Raw genomic sequence first — 20,567 nt, 5'->3', positions numbered from 1 at the left:
GGAAAAATACATGAATGCTAGAAACATTGGCCTAGAAAACCAAACTTTTAGCATGATTTGTATCTGTTGAGCGCTTAACTCAATGCCTATAATAATTATGTTTAGATTAATGGTGCATGAATGAATGAATGAGTAAATCTGACTCTGTTAAACTATCTTCTTTTTCATAAGACTACAAAAACTTAAACTGAGAGTCCCTGTCTCTGGTAAGAATTTGTCAGAATCAAGATATGGAGTGACTAAATACCCCCATATGAATCAATAAAGATTCCTTTCAGTTGTAGAAATAGAAATTCAGCTTCAGGAACTTAAACCAAACAAAGATGTGAGGCATTTGTTTTAATAAGGCAGAATTATAGAGCTGTCTATTTCTAAAAAAGGGAACATCACCATTCTCTGAAGTGGTTTTTGCTCCAGCTTCGGTGAGGATTATTGCTGGAGTTTGTTCTTCTAGCACATTTCATCCCCTCTCATTCACTCTGCTCACAGAAAGCTGGCATCTACATTTTCCAGTGGGTGGTCAAGGCAATGAAATTCTCTTAGTGCTGGCCAAATCTCTCTTGCTCTCTTAGACTTTCCTATTCAAGGCAGAACAAGCACTTGTGGTATTGTTTGTCGGTTTTCATTTCTTCTAACCCATTCTCCACAAGGCAGCTAGAAGGATCCTTTTAAAGCAGAAATGTTGTTGAGTTAAATCTCTGTTTAAAACCCTTTAGGGGCCCAGGGACCTTAAAACTCTTTAAATGCCTCTGAAGACAGCTCAAATGTCCTGATTTATCCTCCAAGGCTTTTTGTGATCTGTTATTTATGTTGCTCAGGAGCAATATAAATTATAATTTATGCTATTTATGTTGCTCAGAAGATCACAATTATAATTTAAGGGTGGGAAAATTACCCACTGTACTGGACTACCCCTGTAATGAAATCTTCACACTCACTAAATCTTGGTAATACCACTTCTGTGTCATTCTGACATAAAAACATCTCCAGAAACCCCCAAATGTTCCTGAGAAGGCTGGAGAACCTGTTCAGTTAGGACTATTTCTCACTGAAATACTGAACTTCAAATACAGTGAATTACTCACAGTTCACTTAACAAACAGCAATAATCATTTTCTCTTACCTCTGATCCTTCTACATGCTCCTCACTCTTTTCTTCTGGAACAGTTCTTCATCTCCATAGACCTGACTAATTACAGGAAGATCAACAAATATCATCTTAGGTATCTTCTCTGTGCCCCCTCCAAATATAGGTAATGACTCCTTCTGAGTTGCTGTAGAGACACCTTATACTCACCCTGGATGTGATAATTTAACAAAATACCATGATCTAATTACTGGTTTGTTTCACTTGCCAGATTTAAAGCCACTTGAAAGCAAAAATATTGTCCTATTCAGAATTGTGTTCTCAGTTTCCATCCTCTGATGTACTTACCAGGTAATGACTCATACTAGGTGCTTAAATATAAATGAAGTGATGAGGGTGGCACTAAACTTGGAACCTGATGAACTGAGTTTGAATCTGTACTTCAATACTGCTTGTGTAATCTTGGACAAATCTCTGATAAACTCAGAGCATCCTCCGGTTCTCCTTATCCTGCAGGATTTCAGTAAGGATTAAATGAGTTAATGTATGTAAAATCTCTTTAAACACTGATTTACACTTAAAATCATTTCCAATTCAAACTATAATTTTCTAAATGTTAGTAGAAATGCCATTGAGCCATAAGTTGCATTTTCCTAAATGGCTTACAAACTTTCTGGACTGTGCAACTTGTTAGAGAATTTAAATGGCTGTCCAACTAGGTGTATATTTCAAAACAATTACTCAATTCAACTATTTAATCAGCCTGTACTTGTGTGAAGGTTGTTTTAATTCATATTAAACTAGCTACTCACGAATAATTTCACAATTATTTCTCTTTAAAATTGTATTCTCTCTAAGTCCTCTAAAATTTTGTCATAAATTAGATGAAACATAGCTAAATTATGAAAAACACAATAGCTTATGGACAGCTATATGTTAACAAAGGTTTTAGGGCAATGCTCTTTTTCTTTTTCAGAGCAAATTTCACTATAATTTTCTCTTAATATAATTGATAACAGCTATATAGATATCTGGCATTCTAAAGATGCAGATATGTCTTTTGCTGTCTAAAGTAAAACTAAAAACTGCCAGTAGTCTTTTATGTTCATTGGTAGCTGGAAGGAAATTAAAAAAAAAAAAGCTAGTAATAACTTGCTGATATGTTCAATTTGAAAGACTATAGACCTGAGGTGCGCATATGAGGAAGGAATAACACAAAGTACTGTGACAAATGCAGAAGAGAAACTATCCACACATTGAATGTGGGATGCTTTAACAGTTAGCTCTGTAGCACATAAGTTACCCATCACAATTAATGCCAAGAGAGTTAATTTGATTAGCATCAATACTAAATTTATAAGCAAATAGGAACCAAGCCCTGTATTACTCACTGCATTATTATTTATCAATTTATCAGTGGATATTTGATTAGAGAGATGTAAATATGTGCAAAATTCCTTTGACCAAGCCATGTGTAGCTCAAAGAAAAGGTGCTAAGCTTTGACCTATTAATAGGCTAAAGAGTCATACTAAGTAATTGACGACTAGGCACACTAATCTAGTCACTAGGACAGTGTCAACTCATTTTCATATGATATCGACAATTAGAACCGTAACAAACAGTCTAATTGTATAATTACTTTAAAATCTGCCTCTGGCCTCTGAATAATATCAAGAATTTATGATTATAGGAACTGGAAGTCTGTCAAAGAAACAGAAATTAAACATTTTATTTCCAAGTCTACTCCTCAATGAAAGTTGAATCTCTAAGAATTTTGGCTCATGTACCTAACACACCAACCTATTCAAGGATAATTGACTTTAACATTTAGGAATTACATGATAAAAATACTACATGAGGTCAAGAGCTATGTATAAGAAGAGGAGGGGGAGCCCCAAGAACAAAACTGGAGGCCATGCTGAATTTTGGAAATCAGAGTAGGAGAATGAGTAGTCAGGGTCAGAAATACAGAGTGTATAATATCATGTAAAGCAAAGAAACATATCAGAGGTAGATGGCAATCAATAATGACTATCTATAGAGACTTTAACTGGTATAAGATGTGAATTTGACTATCTTGCTAGAGTTGGATATTTTTTAAACATTTACAAAGTCATATCTTAACAAAATTATCAAGAAATAAAGAAAATTTTAAAATGTAGTACATTAGTAGATAATTCAGCCAAAGAAGCTAGTAGGTGTTCACAATAGTTATTAATATTTAAAAGTGTTGAGTGCTTAATTTTAAATTTAAGCTGAAAGGAATATGTTTTCCTTTAACCCCCCTTTTTTTTTTCAATTACAACCAAGCTTATTTAAAAATTAGCTGACACATTGTTTTCTTTTCTTCTACCCACTCATTCTGGTACTCACCCCATTTCGTTTACATATCGCAAACCTGCCTAAACTACTCTTATTTCAGCAATAATCTTCTAGTCAGCAAAAATAGCTGCAAACAAACATGTTTAAAGTAATGTTAAGAGTAATCAGACATATTTGAATAGTGGTTTTTCTCAGTAGTCAAATATTTATTTGCTAACTTTCCATTCTTCTAAATAATATATGCACTTTAAATATTTTATTTAATATTTAGTATTATACAGAAATAAATTAAGACATATGCAACCTCTAGAGTACTTTAACAGATGATCAGTTCTGTGTCTTGTTAACTGTACTATATTGAATTAATTTACATAAAATACATAGAAACTTTCACTTCTGTCGGATTTCTAATGTAAACCCTATACTTTCATTCAATTATTTTATAAAGAAATAGTATGTCATTGAATGTAATGTACTACCTCTTACTTTGATATGAATTTTTCTTTTAAAAGACAATTCATTGCCTTCAAAAAATTATAAAATTGGTAACAAAGAGAAAGAAAACCAAACAATGTATCAGATTTTAAAACGTTCTCTTAATTTTTAAAAATGTCACTTTTACAACTTTCCTCCCCCAATAAATAATTAAAGATAAATCTGGCTTTTATATTAAACACCTTAGTTCTAAGTAGATGAAAAACATTGCATCAGATGGCAAAGAATGCTGCCAGTTTCGGAGATTGTGCAATGCGAAAATAAAAACTTATGACTATCACTGCATAAATTTTAATGACTTCTACCTATTTAAAGGAAGGATTTTCTTCAGTAATAATAGAGTCCCACTTAGCTGTGGCACATATTCTAATTGATGTCAGTAGCCGAGTTACATGTATGTTAATAGGCACTGAGAATACAGATTTGCCCGGGTTGAATGGTGAGGATTAAGGTTTATTTAGTTTGATTATAGGAGCAACTTTGGTCATCCTGAATCTCGAAAAGAATATCTCGCATATGGTTTGAGCATAGTAGGAATCAATGCATTTATTGGATTGTTGATTTCATCTTCTTAGTTCCCATGTGAGTAAACTGAAATGAGGTGTATGTTGTTACAATTTAGACAAATGGGAAGTAGGCTTCTTGAGAAGAGTCTATTGAGAGAGAGAAGAAGTAATTTGGTTTAAGTTAGCCTCTAGTAACTTTATTCAAATATGGCTAATCTTTTCACAAGAGCTAAAGTGGAATATCAAAGGCAGGAACATATGTCCAAGGAAGGTTATAGCTCAGCTGAAAAAGCTAAAACCACCAATCACTCTTATCAGGAAAGTCCCTACATAGATGAGGCTGAATTCAGCCTGAAGACTTGTTATTGTTTGTACTGTATGGTGTCTTAAAAGTGAACTTGAATACCATTAGTCATGAGCTATGCTTTCCACCCACTATTCCCAATTATTTTGAACTAGATCTGCTTTACTTTTATTGTTTTTTGACTGACCTCCAAGGCATTTGAGTGTGAGATGCTTGCCTAGGCAAACAAACAAATAAAAATGCAACCAAACAAAGTTGTCCATGGTAGTCTTTCAGTTTTACCCAGAAAAAGATCGCAGATAACAATTCAAGTAAAAATATTATATTTGGGAAGATATTATAGTAAAGTCTACTAAGGAAATAAGAAAGAAATACAAGAGAAAAAGACAGATAATACAAGTTGTGTTGTTATGCTAGTTACTAATGTAGGTAACTTGACCTCAATTCTCTGGGGAGCTTTGCAAGTAGATATAGAACAAGGACATCCGAATCTAAGGATAAAAGAGGTGGTATACATTTTTTCACCAACTCTAGTCAACAATTGTTGAAGGCTAATAGGGCAAGGTTGGGAGGAATTAATTTTCAGAAACTTCAGGCCAGACATGTATGCTAGATTTTAACAGTTAGAAATGCACCTCAGTGGTAAACTTTAAGAAATTTGGCCTGGCCAGCCAGCATATATGAGAGCTTGTGTTTGTTTAAAGTGCTGTGAGAGGGTTGTAAGTTACCTCAATAGTTCATACCATAAGAATTTTGCACATCAAAAACCAAGGGGATGAGAACACAGTAAGTAAGATCTTACTGATTAGGAACTTAGAACACCAGCGCCAGGAGAGGAACCAATGGAGGGAATAGGTTCATCACTGGTTTGAAAAATAGTTCCAACAAAATCCACTGGTATGCAAAATGTCCAGGTAGACAACCTACTAGAGAATATTCACTGAGGGACATTCCAGAAACTTAAGTTATTGCAGTGTTTCAGTTACAACACACTAAAGCTATCCAAAAAATAGAGTCATGTGGTTGTAGAGATTTTCTTGTACTCTACATTTTTTCTTGATTTCTTATGTCTATAAATTTGTGAGAATACTGCTGTACTTTTAATGAATATTAACCAGGTAAGTGTGCAGATGTAGAAAAATCCAATATCCTATGAAGATGTAAAATTAGAACAAAATCGAAGAAGATTAAGAATAGGTAAAAACTATTGAAATTTTGGCTTTTCCTTCCCACTCTCTGAATCCAGCCCCTGCACTCAGCTAAGTAATGGACATCTCAAGACAGACTAGCTTTGAATTTAAAGTGACTTATATTTATATCCTGAGTTTCTTATTTCTACCACTCTAATTAATAGCTTTAGCATAACTGCTATTTTCCATGAACTTCTTTATAGAAACACAAATTACAGATGGTGGTGTCTTAGAAAATTCAAAGCACATTGCTTAATTTATTGATGATTTGTAGTAAATTATACCATGTCAATAAGCAAATTAAAGCCTTAATAAAGACAAAATATCAACACAAGCCTATCCTCCTTCAGATTTTGTTATGTAAATTGCTATAAAATGTGAGAATACTATTATAATAAGGAAATAGAGTATATTGCAAAATTAGGCTTATAAAATCTCAAAAGTTTTCTTAGGACCAGGTTTAATTCAGCATTTAACTGATGTAAACCATATATTCAATACATGTTTTAAGATATGAAGAATAAATGTTCTTTATTTTATTTTCATATGTCTTGGAGCAAAATGAGACACAGAGACTTATAAAAGCATATCAAATATAATAATGATATATCACCAGATTGAATGAGATAATTAAATTATAATGATCGCCAAGTAAAAGCCATTATGTATTTTATATAGAAAAGTTACTTTGTACTCTAAAGAGATATTTTTGGCCTGTTGGACTTATAATTTGTCTCTGTGAGATAAAGCTTACATTGTTGAGTTAATTCAATCCTGTGTCTAGTGTTCAATCATTCAGTTAGTGACATTTAGTCTCATGAATGTTTCACAGTTTAGTAGATTAGGAATTTTAAACATAAAATTTCATAAAAAGTGAATACATACACAAATACCACACTCTCTTGATTATTTCAGTTTTAAAATGGCTTAAAATAAGATAACACTAATCCTCTAGTGTTGTCTAGAGTAGTCAAAGCAAACAAGTTGCCACTAATAACTGCGTTGGCTATTCTAGGTCTTTTAGATTTTCATTAATAGTTTTAGAATTAGCTTGTCAATTTCCATACAATTCCTTTGTGAGAACTGTGATTAGAACACATGAATGAATTTATAGATTCATTTAGTGAATATCAATATTTTAACAATATTTAATCTTCCAACACATCAACATAGGCTATCTCTCAATTTATTTAGTTTTTCCTTAATTTTTTTCAGCAGTCATGATAGACAAATAGTTAAGATAGAATGACCATTAAAGATAACAGAATAGAAAGTCCAGAATTAGACCCACGCATATCTAGACAACAGATTTTTGACAAAGGTATGAAGGCACTTCATTGAACAAAGATACCCTTTTTAAATATCTTGCTGGAAAAATTAATTGCCTATCCATATGCAAAAAGTAAAACTTAATTTCATACTTCTCACCATACACAAAAATTTATTTCAAATGGATCATAGAACTAAATGTCAAACTGAAACAATAAAACTTCTAGAGGAAATACGGGAAAGAACTTCTATAACCTTGAGTTAGACAAAGATTTCATAAATACATTGCCAGAAGCATGATTTACAAAGACCAAATTTATAAACTAGACTTCTTTAATATTAAAATTTTTGACTTACAAAAGACAATGTTGAGAGACTGAAAAGTCACGGAATGGGAGACTATTTCGAAGGACATATCTGATAAAGGACTTGTGAAATATATAGATATAAAGGACTTTCAAACTTCAATATTAAGAGAAAACCTCAATTTAAAAGGTAGGCAAAGGTTTGAACACTTTAGAAAAAGATATGAATAGAAAATAGGTGGATGAAAAGACGCTTGATATCATTAGTCATTAAGAAAATGCAAATTAAACCACAGAGAGAAAGTACTATAAACTTAGACTGCCTAAGATTTAAAAAGATTGACCATTTTAAGTGTTGGAAAGAATGTGAAGCAACTGGACCATCATATACTGTTAGTGTGGATGTAAAAATCACACAACTTTGGAGAATAATTTGACAGTTTAAAAAATGTAAACAAATAATTACCACTCCTAAATATTTACTCGAGGGCATTGAAAGCGTATTCCTATAGAGAGACTTGTATGCAAGCATTCATAGTAGCTCTTCTTATAATAGCCCTGAACCAAAACAACCAAAATATGCATTAACAGATGAATGAATAAAGAATTTGTGATATTTCCATGCAATGGAATTTGACTCCTCAGTAAAATATAATAGATTCTTGTTTTATGCAATAGCATAAATAAATCTCAAATAATTGTATTCAGTAAAAGAAGACGGATCAAAAGAGCATGTACTCGATAATGTCATATAAAAATTCTAGAAAAGGCAAATTGATCTTTAGACAAACAGCTGATAAGTGGTTGCTAGCAAGCAGGAGTAAAGGGAGAGAAAGATTGCATAGGGGCATTACAAATAGGGGTGAGATACATATTCATTATCTTGATTGTGATGTTAGTTTTATGGGTGTATACATATGGCAAAACTAATCAAATTGTAGACTTTAAATATGTGTAGCAATATTATAGCTCAATTATACCTCAATAAAGCTGTTTAAAAGATGAATGCACACAATCAGAATGGCAATTTTGTAAAGGGACATGAAAAATAAAACTGCCACATGGATTGCAGCCTGAGAAGTAGATATTTTTTCCCTGAAAATAGTCTATTTAGGAAACCAAATAACTATATTTATTGTAGCGTAAGAAGTTAGAACAAGAAAAGATAGACAAATTGACTGTATAATGGAATTATGCTATGTATTATCAATATATCCATCTGTGTTTTAAGGTAGACTTTCACAGATATTAAAAAAATAGTGATGTTTTGATCAAACTTTCTGTCCCCTGGACACTGCTGAGAAGAGTTTCGTCAACATTTTCCTCTTTGACTCACCTTCTTTGCTTCCATGATGGTCTGAAAAATAATGGTCATTTTTTTTCCTTTACCTATGTTAATATATCCAATAAGACTTTAGTTTTTCATTCATGGTGAGTCTCTCAAATAATTTCTATACAACACAGTGATGACTAGTTGTATATATATATATAACTAGTTATATATATATATATATATATACACACACACACCACACACACACACACACACACCTGGTTATGCTATAGTAGTCAATAATTTAATAAAATACTAATCTGCAAGTTGCTGTGAAGGCATTGTGCAGATGTGGCGAAAACCTACAATCAGTTGGCTTTAAAATTGTTTTATTAAAGCAGATTACTTTCAATAATGTGGATGGCCTCATGCAATCACTGAGAGCCTGAAGAGTAAATATGGGTTTGCCAGACAATTAATTCTGCCTCAAATCTATAACGCCATTCCTGCATGAGGTTTCTGCTGAATGTCTTGCCTCACAAATTTTGGAGTTGTTAGCCCCACAACCATATGAGCCGCCTCCTTACAATCAATATTGTAATATGTCTATATCTACATCTACATTTCTATATATCTGTATTATATTGATTATGGTTTTCTGGAGAATCCTGACTGATAACATTAGTAATATAATATGCACTGATTTCACAGATTTACTATGCAGAGAAATATCATTCCTTATTTCCTGAAGTGTGACACTCTAATTTTCTCACCCCAAAGCTAATAACATTTTAATTAACACTTAGTGAACTATTTCTTTTTCTCTTTCTTCTTTCTTTCTTTCTTTCTTTCTTTCTTTCTTCTTTCTTTCTTCTTTCTTCTTCTTTCTTTCTTTTTCTTTCTTTCTCTTTCTTCCTTTCTTTTCTTTCTCTCTTTCTTTCTTTCTTTCTTCTCTTTCTTTCTTCTTTCTTTTTCTTTCTTTCTCTTTTTCTTTCTTTCTTTCCTTTCTCTTTCTTCTTTCCCTTCTTCCTTTCTTTTTCTTTCTTTCCTTTCTTTTTTCTTTCTTTCTCTCTCTCTTCTTTATCTCTCTCTCTTTCCCCTTCCTTCCTTCCTCCTTCCTTCCTTCCTTCCTTCTTCCTTCCTTCCTTCCTTCCTTCCTTCCTCCTTCCTTCCTTCCTTCCTTTTTTTTTTTTATCAGGGTCTCACTCTGGTTACCCAGGCTAGAGTGCAGTGGTGCCATCACTGATCACAACAGCCTCAACCTCCCTGGCTCAGGTGACTCTCTGGCCACAGCCTCTGAGTAGCTGGGACTAAGGCATGTGCCACCATGTCCTGCTAGGCTTTTTGTAGTTTTTGTAGAGATGGGGTTTCATTATGTTGCCCACTTTGGTCACAAACTCCTGGACTCAAGCAATTGGCCAGCTTTGGGCTCCCAAAGTGTTGGAGTTACAGACGTGAGCCACTGTGCCAGGTCTAGTAAACTATTTTCGCGATTATTTTAAGATCATCATAATCAGTAATATTTTAAAATATATTTATAATTTTAATTGTTTTTAATGTTTTATTTCATCTTATCTTAAAATATATGTATTAGTCAGTTTGGGTTGCCATAATACAATACCATAGTCTGGGCAGTTTATTTTTTTTATTTTTTTTATTTTTTATTTTTTGCTGTTATACGTCATTTTAATATTTTTGATTCTTATTTAGCACATTTCTTTTTTTTTTTTTACATGTGCATAACGTTTATATCATGTATAACTCCCCACTGCAATCCCTCCCTCCTCCCCCTCCCTTGATAGGCCCCAGGGTGTGATGTTCCCCTTCCCGAGTCCAAGTGATCTCATTGTTCAGTTCCCACCTATGAGTGAGAACATGCGGTGTTTGGTTTTCTCTTCTTGTGATAGTTTGCTAAGAATGATGGTTTCCAGCTGCATCCATGTCCCTACAAAGGACGCAAACTCATCCTTTTTGATGGCTGCATAGTATTCCATGGTGTCTATGTGCCACATTTTCTTAATCCAGTCTGTCACAGATGGACATTTGGGTTGATTCCAAGTCTTTGCTATTGTGAATAGTGCCGCAATAAACATACGTGTGCATGTGTCTTTGTACTAGAGTAATTTATAATCCTTTGGGTATATACCCAGTAGTGGGATGGCTGGGTCATATGGTACATCTAGTTCTAGATCCTTGAGGAATCGCCATACTGTTTTCCATAATGGTTGAACTAGTTTACAATCCCACTAACAGTGTAAAAGTGTTCCTATTTCTCCACATCCTCTCCAACATCTATTGTTTCCTGACTCTTAATGATTGCCATTCTAACTGGTGTGAGATGGTATCTCATTGTGGTTTTGATTTGCATTTCTCTGATGGCGAGTGATGACAAGCATTTTTTCATGTGTCTGTTGGCTGTATGGATGTCTTCTTTTGAGAAATGTCTGTTCATATCCTTTGCCCACTTTTGATGGGGTTGTTTGTTTTTTTCTTGTACATTTGTTTGAGTTCTTTGTAGATTCTGGATATTAGCCCTTTGTCAGATGAGTAGGTTGCAAAAATTTTCTCCCATTCTGTAGGTTGCCTGTTCACTCTGATGGTAGTTTCTTTAGCTGTGCAAAAGCTCTTTAGTTTAATTAGATCCCATGTGTCAATTTTGCTTTTGCTGCCGTTGCTTTTGGTGTTTTAGACATGAAGTCCTTGCCCATGCCTATGTCCTGAATGGTACTACCTAGATTTTCTTCTAGGGTTTTTATGGTATTAGGTCTAACATTTAAGTCTCTAATCCATCTTGAATTAATTTTCGTATAAGGGGTAAGGAAAGGATCCAGTTTCAGCTTTCTACTTATGGCTAGCCAATTTTCCCAGCACCATTGATATATAGGGAATTCTTTCCCCATTTCTTGTTTTTGTCAGGTTTGTCAAAGATCAGATGGCTGTAGATGTGTGGTATTATTTCTGAGGACTCTGTTCTGTTCCATTGGTCTATTTCTCTGTTGTGGTACCAGTACCATGCTGTTTTGGTTACTGTAGCCTTGTAGTATAGTTTGAAGTCAGGTAGCGTGACGCCTCCAGCTTTGTCCTTTTGACCTAGGATTGTCTTGGCAATGCGGGCTCTTTTTTGGTTCCATATGAACTTTAAAGCAGTTTTTTCCAATTCTGTGAAGAAAGTCATTGGTAGCTTGATGGGGATGGCATTGAATCTATAAATAACCTTGGGCAGTATGGCCATTTTCATGATATTGATTCTTCCTATCCATGAGCATGGTATGTTCTTCCATTTGTTTGTGTCCTCTTTGATTTCACTGAGCAGTGGTTTGTAGTTCTCCTTGAAGAGGTCCTTTACATCCCTTGTAAGCTGGATTCCTAGGTATCTTATTCTCTTTGAAGCCATTGTGAATGGAAGTTGATTCCTGATTTGGCTCTCTGCTTGTCTGTTACTGGTGTATAAGAATGCTTGTGATTTTTGCACATTAATTTTGTATCCTGAGACTTTGCTGAAGTTGCTTATCAGCTTAAGGAGATTTTGGGCTGAGACGATGGGGTTTCCTAAATATACAATCATGTCATCTGCAAACAGGGACAATTTGACTTCTTCTTTTCCTAACTGGATACCCTTGATTCTTTCTCTTGCCTGATTGCCCTAGCCAGAACTCCAACACTATGTTGAATAGGAGTGGTGAGAGAGGGCATCTCTGTCTTGTGCCAGTTTTCAAAGGGAATTTTTCCAGTTTTGCCCATTCAGTATGATTAGCTGTGGGTTTGTCGTAAATAGCTCTTATTATTTTGAGGTACGTTCCATCAATACTGAATTTATTGAGCGTTTTTAGCATAAAGGGCTGTTGAATTTTGTCAAAAGCCTTTTCTGCATCTATTGAGATAATCATGTGGTTCTTGTCGTTGGTTCTGTTTATATGCTGGATTACGTTTATTGATTTGCGAATGTCGAACCAGCCTTGCATCCCAGGGATGAAGCCCACTTGATCATGGTGGATAAGCTTTTTGATGTGCTGCTGAATCCAGTTTGCCAGTATTTTATTGAGAATTTTTGCATCGATGTTCATCAGGGATATTGGTCTAAAATTCTCTTTTTTTGTTGTGTCTCTGCCAGGCTTTGGTATCAGGATGATGTTGGCCTCATAAAATGAGTTAGGGAGGATTCCCTCTTTTTCTATTGATTGGAATAGTTTCAGAAGGAATGGTACCAGCTCCTCCTTGTACCTCTGGTAGAATTCAGCTGTGAATCCATCTGGTCCTGGACTTTTTTTGTGGGTAGGCTATTAATTGTTGCCTCAATTTCAGAGCCTGTTATTGGTCTATTCAGGGATTCAACTTCTTCCTGGTCCAGTCTGGGAGAGTGTAAGTGTCCAGGAAATTATCCATTTCTTCTAGATTTTCTAGTTGATTTGCGTAGAGGCATTTATAGTATTCTCTGATGGTTGTTTGTAATCTGTGGGGTCGGTGGTGATATCCCCTTTATCATTTTTTATTGCGTCTATTTGATTCCTCTCTCTTTTCTTCTTTATTAGTCTTGCTAGCGGTCTGTCAATTTTGTTGATCTTTTCAAAAAACCAACTCCTGGATTCATTGATTTTTTGGAGGGTTTTTTGTGACTCTATCTCCTTCAGTTCTGCTCTGATCTTAGTTATTTCTTGCCTTCTGCTAGCTTTTGAATGTGTTTGCTCTGCCTCTCTAGTTCTTTTAATTGTGATGTTAGAGTGTCAATTTTTGATCTCTCCTGCTTTCTCTGTGGGCATTTTGTGCTATAAATTTCCCTCTACACACTGCTTTAAATGTGTCCCAGAGATTCTGTGGTTGTATCTTTGTTCTCATTGGTTTCAAAGAACATCTTTATTTCTGCTTTCATTTCGTTATGTACCCAGTAGTCATTCAGGAGCAGGTTGTTCAGTTTCCATGTAGTTGAGCGGTTTTGATTGAGTTTCTTAGTCCTGAGTTCTAGTTTGATTGCACTGTGGTCTGAGAGACAGTTTGTTATAATTTCTGTTCTTGTACATTTGCTGAGGAGTGCTTTACTTCCAATTATGTGGTCAATTTTGGAATAAGTGCGATGTGGTGCTGAGAAGAATGTATATTCTGTTGATTTGGGGTGGAGAGTTCTATAGATGTCTATTAGGTCCGCTTGGTGCAGAGATGAGTTCAATTCCTGGATATCCTTGTTAACTTTCTGTCTCGTTGATCTGTCTGATGTGACAGTGGAGTTGAAATCTCCCATTATTATTGTATGGGAGTCTAAGTCTCTTTGTAGGTCTCTAAGGACTTGCTTTATGAATCTGGGTGTTCCTGTATTGGGTGCATATATATTTAGGAGAGTTAACTCTTCCTGTTGAATTGATCCCTTTACCATTATGTAATGGCCTTCTTTGTCTCTTTTGATCTTTGATGGTTTAAAGTCTGTTTTATCAGAGACTAGGATTGCAACCCCTGCTTTTTTTTGTTCTCCATTTGCTTGGTAGATCTTCCTCCATCCCTTATTTTGAGCCTATGTATGTCTCTGCATGTGAGATGGGTCTCCTGAATACAGCAGACTGATGGGTCTTGACTCTTGATCCAGTTTGCCAGTCTGTGTCTTTTAATTGGAGCATTTAGTCCATTTACATTTAAGGTTAATATTGTTATGTGTGAACTTGATCCTGTCATTATGATTATTACTGGTTATTTTGCTCATTAGTGATGCAGCAGTTTCTTCCTAGCCTTGATGGTCTTTACATTTTGGCATGTTTTTGCAATGGCTGGTACCAGTTGTTCCTTTCCATGTTTAGGGCTTCCTTCAGGGTCTCTTGTAAGGCAGGCCTGGTGGTGACAAAATCTCTAAGCATTTGCTTATCTGTAAAGGATTTTATTTCTCCTTCACTGATGAAGCTTAGTTTGGCTGGATATGAAATTCTGGGTTTAAAATTCTTTTCTTTAAGAACGTTGAATATTGGCCCCCACTCTCTTCTGGCTTGTAGAGTTTCTGCCGAGAGATCTGCTGTTAGTCTGATGGGCTTCCCTTTGTGGGTAACCCGACCTTTCTCTCTGGCTGCCCTTAAGATTTTTTCCTTCATTTCAACTTTGGTGAATCTGGTTATGTGTCTTGGAGTTGCTCTTCTGGAGGAGTATGTTTGTGGTGTTCTCTGTATTTCCTGAATTTGAATGTTGGCCTGCCCTACTAGGTTGGGGAAGTTCTCCTGGATGATATCCTGAAGAGTGTTTTCCAACTTGGTTCCATTTTCCCCTCACTTTCAGGCACCCCAATCAGACGTAGATTTGGTCTTTTACATAATCCCATACTTCTTGCAGGCTTTGTTCATTTCTTTTTCTTCTTTTTTCTTTTGGTTTTCTCTTCTCGCTTCATTTCATTCATTTGATCCTCAATCGCTGATACTCTTTCTTCCAGTTGATCGAGTCGGTTACTGAAGCTTGTGCATTTGTCACGTATTTCTCGTGTCATGGTTTTCATCTCTGTCATTTCGTTTATGATCTTCTCTGCATTAATTAGTCTAGCTGTCAATTCTTCCACTCTTTTTCAAGATTTTTAGTTTCTTTGCGCTGGGTACGTAATTCCTCCTTTAGCTCTGAGAAGTTTGATGGGCTGAAGCCTTCTTCTCTCATCTCGTCAAAGTCATTCTCTGACCAGCTTTGATCGGTGCTGGCGATGGGCTGCGCTCCTTTGTAGGGGGAGATGCGCTCTTATTTTTGAATTTCCAGCTTTTCTGCCCTGCTTCTTCCCATCTTTGTGGTTTATCTGTCTCTGGTCTTTGATGACGGTGACGTACTGATGGGGTTTTGGTGTAGGTGTCCTTCCTGTTTGATAGTTTCCGTCTGACAGTCAGAAGGACTGTCTGTTGGTCTGTTGGAGATTGCTTGAGGTCCACTCCAGACCCTGTTTGCCTGGGTATCAGCAGCAGAGGTTGCCAAAGATAGAATATTGCTGAACAGCGAGTGTACCTGTCTGATTCTTCCTTTGGAAGTTTCCTCTCAGGATGACTCCACCCTGTGAGGTGTGGGGTGTCAGACTGCCCCTAGTGGGGGATGTCTCCCAGCTAGTCTACTCAGGGGTCAGTGACCCACCTGAGCAGGCAGTCTGTCCGTTCTCGGATCTCAACCTCCGCGTTGGGAGATCCACGGCTCTCCCCAAAGCTGTCAGACAGAGTCGTTGGCCTCTGCACCGGCCCCCGCTGCTTTCCCTATTGGACCTCAGCTGTGGGCTGTCCCCAGAGGTGGAGTCTACAGAGACAGGCAGGTTTCCTTGAGCTGCTGTGAGCTCCACCCAGTTCCAGCTTCCCAGCGGCTTTGTTTACCTACTTAAGCCTCAGCAATGGCGGGCACCCCTCCCCCAGCCTAGCTGCTACCTTGAGGATAGATCACCGCAGACTGCTGTGTTAGCAGTGAGGGAGGCTCCGTGGGCGTGGGACCCTCCCGGCCAGGTGTGGTATATATTCTCCTGGTGTGCCTGTTTCCTTAAAGCGCAGTATTGGGGTGGGAGTTACCCGATTTTCCAGGTGTTATGTGTCTCAGTTCCCCTGGCTAGGAAAACGGATTTCCTTCCCCCTTGCGCTTCCAGGTGAGGCGATGCCTCGCCCTGCTTCAGCTCTCGCTGGTCAGGCTGCAGCAGCTGACCAGCGCCGATTGTCCTGCACTCCCTAGAGAGATGACCACAGTATCTCAGTTGAAAATGCAGAAATCACCGGTCTTCTGTGTCACTCGCGCTGGGAGTTGGAGACTAGAGCTGTTCCTATTCGGCCATCTTGCTCCGCCCCCCAGTCTGGGCAGTTTAAACACAGAAATTTATTTCTCACAGTTCCAGAGGCCAGAAGTCAAAGATCAAGGCTGGCCATTGTTTCAAAGTGTTCTCGTTGGAGTTTATGAAGAGCCACCTTCTTTCTGTGTGTTCACAAGGTTTTTCCTTGGTGAGTTCACACAGAGAGAGACAGCAGGATCAAGCTCTCTGGTATCCCTTCTTATAAAGGAACTGATCCCATCATGTGAGTCCCGCCTACATGACCTCATCTAACCATAGTTACCAACCAAAGGCCTCTGTCTTCTAGTATCATTGCATGGCGAATTAGGCCTATAACATACGATTTTCTTTTTGAGCTGGGGGCATAATTCAATCCATAGCGATATGCTCCCCTCTAAATAACACTAATAACTGATTTTTCTTGGAATTCTACATTTCTTAAAATAGTCTTGCATATTTTGTCTCATTTAATTTTAACAGCCGCTATATCAAGTATAAACTGAATAGCATATCACTATATTTCATAGGAGGGAAATAAACTAAAACTAAAAAGTTAAATGACTTCCAGTACAACTGTCATAGCAGAAACAGGAACTATTTCCTTCTAAGTTGATGCACTATTCTTATTTTGCCACACCACATTCCCTAACAACATCTTCAAATTCATAAAATGATGATATATCTATATGGATTACAGAGTATAAGGGCAGGTGCAACATAATGTCCTTGGTTCTGGCATGTCTACTGAATTTGCCCTCAAAACCCTGAAAGATAACTTCCTAAATCTAAGCAGCAGCTAGGTTTCCAATGAGAGAAAAAGTTACTTTACTTCAAATGTATAACATAATCATAATAAGCCTTTCTCAAATCAAATTAAATTATATTAAAATTGTTACTGTTTATTTAAAAGTTATAGTTAGAATATATCTTTAAAATTCTATATAAATTACAGCCATAAAAAAACAATGAGTCCATGTCCTTTGCAGGGACATGGATGAAGCTGGAAACCATCATTCTCAGCAAACTATCACAAGAACAGAAAACCAAACACTGCATGTTCTCACACATAAGTGGGAGTAGAACAATGAGAACACATAGACAAAGGAGGGGAATGTCACACACTGGGGCCTATTGAGAGTTGGGAGACTAGGGGAGGGATAACATTAGGAGAAAGACCTAATGTAGGTGATAGGTTGATGGGTACAGCAAACCATCATGCCACATGTATACCTATGTAACAAAACTGCACGTTCTGCACATGTACTCCAGAATTGAAAGTATAATACAAAAAAATTCTATATCAATTACTATATTAAAAATAGCTGAAAACGTACTTTGCGCATTGAATTAAGTAGCATATATTTTTTCACCTAAAGTAAAGACAATACTGTAAAGCAGAAATGTGTGTGTCTGTAAATGCTGGGGTCTGGATTTGTATTCACTTCATCCATTTCTTCCTGAGACATCTCCATGGAAAGCTTAGTTTTTTCATGCTACTTGAGTGATTTGAAAATGTTTGTTCCAGGTGATACCTGCATAGAGTTTAATATTTTCAATATGCGGATTTTTGTTCTTCTTAGAATAGATATTTATGCTTAAAAATGTAAAGGATTGTCACAATAGGACTGTACGCCTACCACAGTAGAGACAGCTCCCAACAATACAGAACCCTAGATTCGTGCCTTCCCACTGACTTTAACCTCAAGGCACTGAAAGATAACCATTTTGTCTAACAGTAAGTAGTAATTCAGTTTCCAGTTCAGCTAAAACTGTAGCCTCACCTCAATTTTAACAGTTGAAATTCTTATGTCCTCTGTGGATCGCATCTGGTCACTTTTAAAACCTCTTAAATTCAGTTACCATGGAACCAATGGATATCACATATAATATCCCGAGGGTGAGCTGAAAAAGTAAGTCAGAAAATGTCTTTCTCTAACAGATTCTTTTCAAAATTGTCCAAAGAACATATTATATTGAGCACAATCCATGGAACTTTTACATTTTTCTTATGATAGGTGACAGAGCTGTTGATTGAGATATCATGAGCTTCTACTGAAACTCAACAAACTGCGTTTCAATTACCCAAAGTTCCTTTGGTCTTACACTGGTGTCACAAAAACAAATTGCTATAAAACTTTGCAATCATATACTACTAAAGGTTTTACTAGACCAAGCTGGCAGGTTATCACAGAAGCACATATTTGGATAAAGATGAATCAAAGGAATTTTGATAAGCTGCAAAATGTTAGAAAATAAAGCTAGGGAGCATATTTTTATGTCTGAATCCTTGAAAAGAAAACCCTGACATCGTTTAGTTTTTACTCAGCACAGTTCTTAGGTACAATTCTTATTACTGTATGTTTTTATTAACTCATTAAGTCCTTGCCTAACTTTTTGAGAAAAATACATTTATGACCTTTCTCTCCCCTTTATAGATAAGAACACTAAGGCACAAACACTTAGTAAATTTCTTATATTATTCAGGTAAGTGCCAAAATCAAAATTCAAACACAGTCACTTTGGCTTCATAGGTTTCTGCATGTAACCACATTCGTATTGAAATGAATATAGTGAGTCATGAATGAAAAAGTTGAATTATATTAAAATTTGTATATGGTGGTTATTTTATTATGCAAAATTGGTAACTCTAAGGAACACCTCACAAACGTCCACAAACACATATATGGAGTAAAACATGCTGTTTTGATACATGGATGCATTGTGTAATGATCAAATTGCATCAATTAGAGTATTCATAACCTTGAACATTTGTCATTTATTTATACTAAAACATTAAAAACCTCTCTTCTGCCTATTTTGAAATATATACTGCATTACTGTTAACTCTACTCATCCTGCTATTCAACAGAACATCATAGGCTATTCTTCCTATCTAACTATAGCTTTGATTTGTAAAATGTTTTAGTTTTATGAAATCTCATATGTGAATATATACTTTTGTTTGCTGGAATCCAATGGAACCACAAAAGACCCCAAATAGCCAAAACAAGGTTGATCAAAAATAACAAAACTGATGGAACTACACCACCTATCTTCATGGTACTGGAATAAAAAACAGATACTTACACTAGGAGTAATATAAAGACCACAAATAAACTCACACATCTATAGTCAATCAATTTTGACAAAGGTACCCAAGTATTCACAATGGGGAAAAGACAGCCTCTTCAAAAAATGGTGCTGGGAAAACTGTATATACGCATGCAGAAGAAAGAAAGTAGATCCTTACGTCTCACCATATGCAAAAATTAACTCAGAATGTATTAAAGATCTCAATGTAAGTCTTAAAAGTATCAAATCACTAGAAAAAAACTGGAAGAAGGCTCCATGACATTAACTTAGGCATGAATTTGTTGTTGTTGTTGTTGTTGTTGTTGTTGTTGGTTTCTTTTTTGGATAAGTAGCTTTTCCAAGTAGCAAATACCAAATGTGAAATGAGTGATTCAAATTCTATGAGAATGCAGAACCGTTTGAGGCTTCCACTTCCACTCAAGATGGAGTAATAAATGATTCTATTGCCTGAAACAACTGAAGAAAAGAACAAAAAAACAAAAAATATATACACAATATGTAATGAAACAACTTTAAGGGCACTGGGCAAGAAAGGATAGTGATCCTAGAGAAATAAGAAACAATATGGTGAGTCCCACAATGTCCCAGCTCACTGCCTTGCTAGAATGTCCAGGGCATAGAAAAGAAAAGCGGTATTCAATTGAAGTTCTAAAAATGCCCTTAGATAAAAAGACTTTGCTGAGAGTAATCTCAGGTCAGGGGAGAGAACTGCACCTACAACAACACAAATGAATCTCAAAGTAATTATATGGAATAAAAGAAGCCAGATAAAAAGTGTATGTGGTGTATAATTTCACTTATGTAAAGCTAGAAAATGCAAATTCATTTATATTGATAACATATCAGTGATCACATTGTGGGAAGGATTTGTAGGAGGAGATAACTCAAAGACACAAGGTAACTTTTGGAGGTGATGAGTATGTTCACTATCTTAATTTTGTTCAGTTTCACAGGTGTATAAATGTGCCAAAACATGTAATG

General features: G+C 36.0%; 1 long non-coding RNA gene across 1 annotated transcript; it reads right to left on the bottom strand.

Moving 5' to 3' along the window:
* Positions 1-462: 462 nt before the first annotated feature.
* LOC117089663 lies at positions 463-1,588 on the bottom strand. The gene is made up of 3 exons (XR_004439702.1): positions 1,436-1,588; positions 1,124-1,189; positions 463-665 (listed from the first exon to the last, which is right to left on the bottom strand). It is a non-coding gene; the product is annotated as an uncharacterized LOC117089663 (long non-coding RNA).
* Between the last annotated feature and the right edge of the window lie 18,979 nt (positions 1,589-20,567).

Source organism: Trachypithecus francoisi, unplaced genomic scaffold (genome assembly GCF_009764315.1).
Source record: "Trachypithecus francoisi isolate TF-2019V2 unplaced genomic scaffold, Tfra_2.0 Lachesis_group11, whole genome shotgun sequence".
NCBI classification, from domain to species: Eukaryota; Metazoa; Chordata; class Mammalia; order Primates; family Cercopithecidae; genus Trachypithecus; species Trachypithecus francoisi.
The sequence above is the reverse complement of the archived record's forward strand: the minus strand, read 5'-3'. Positions and strand labels throughout refer to the sequence as shown.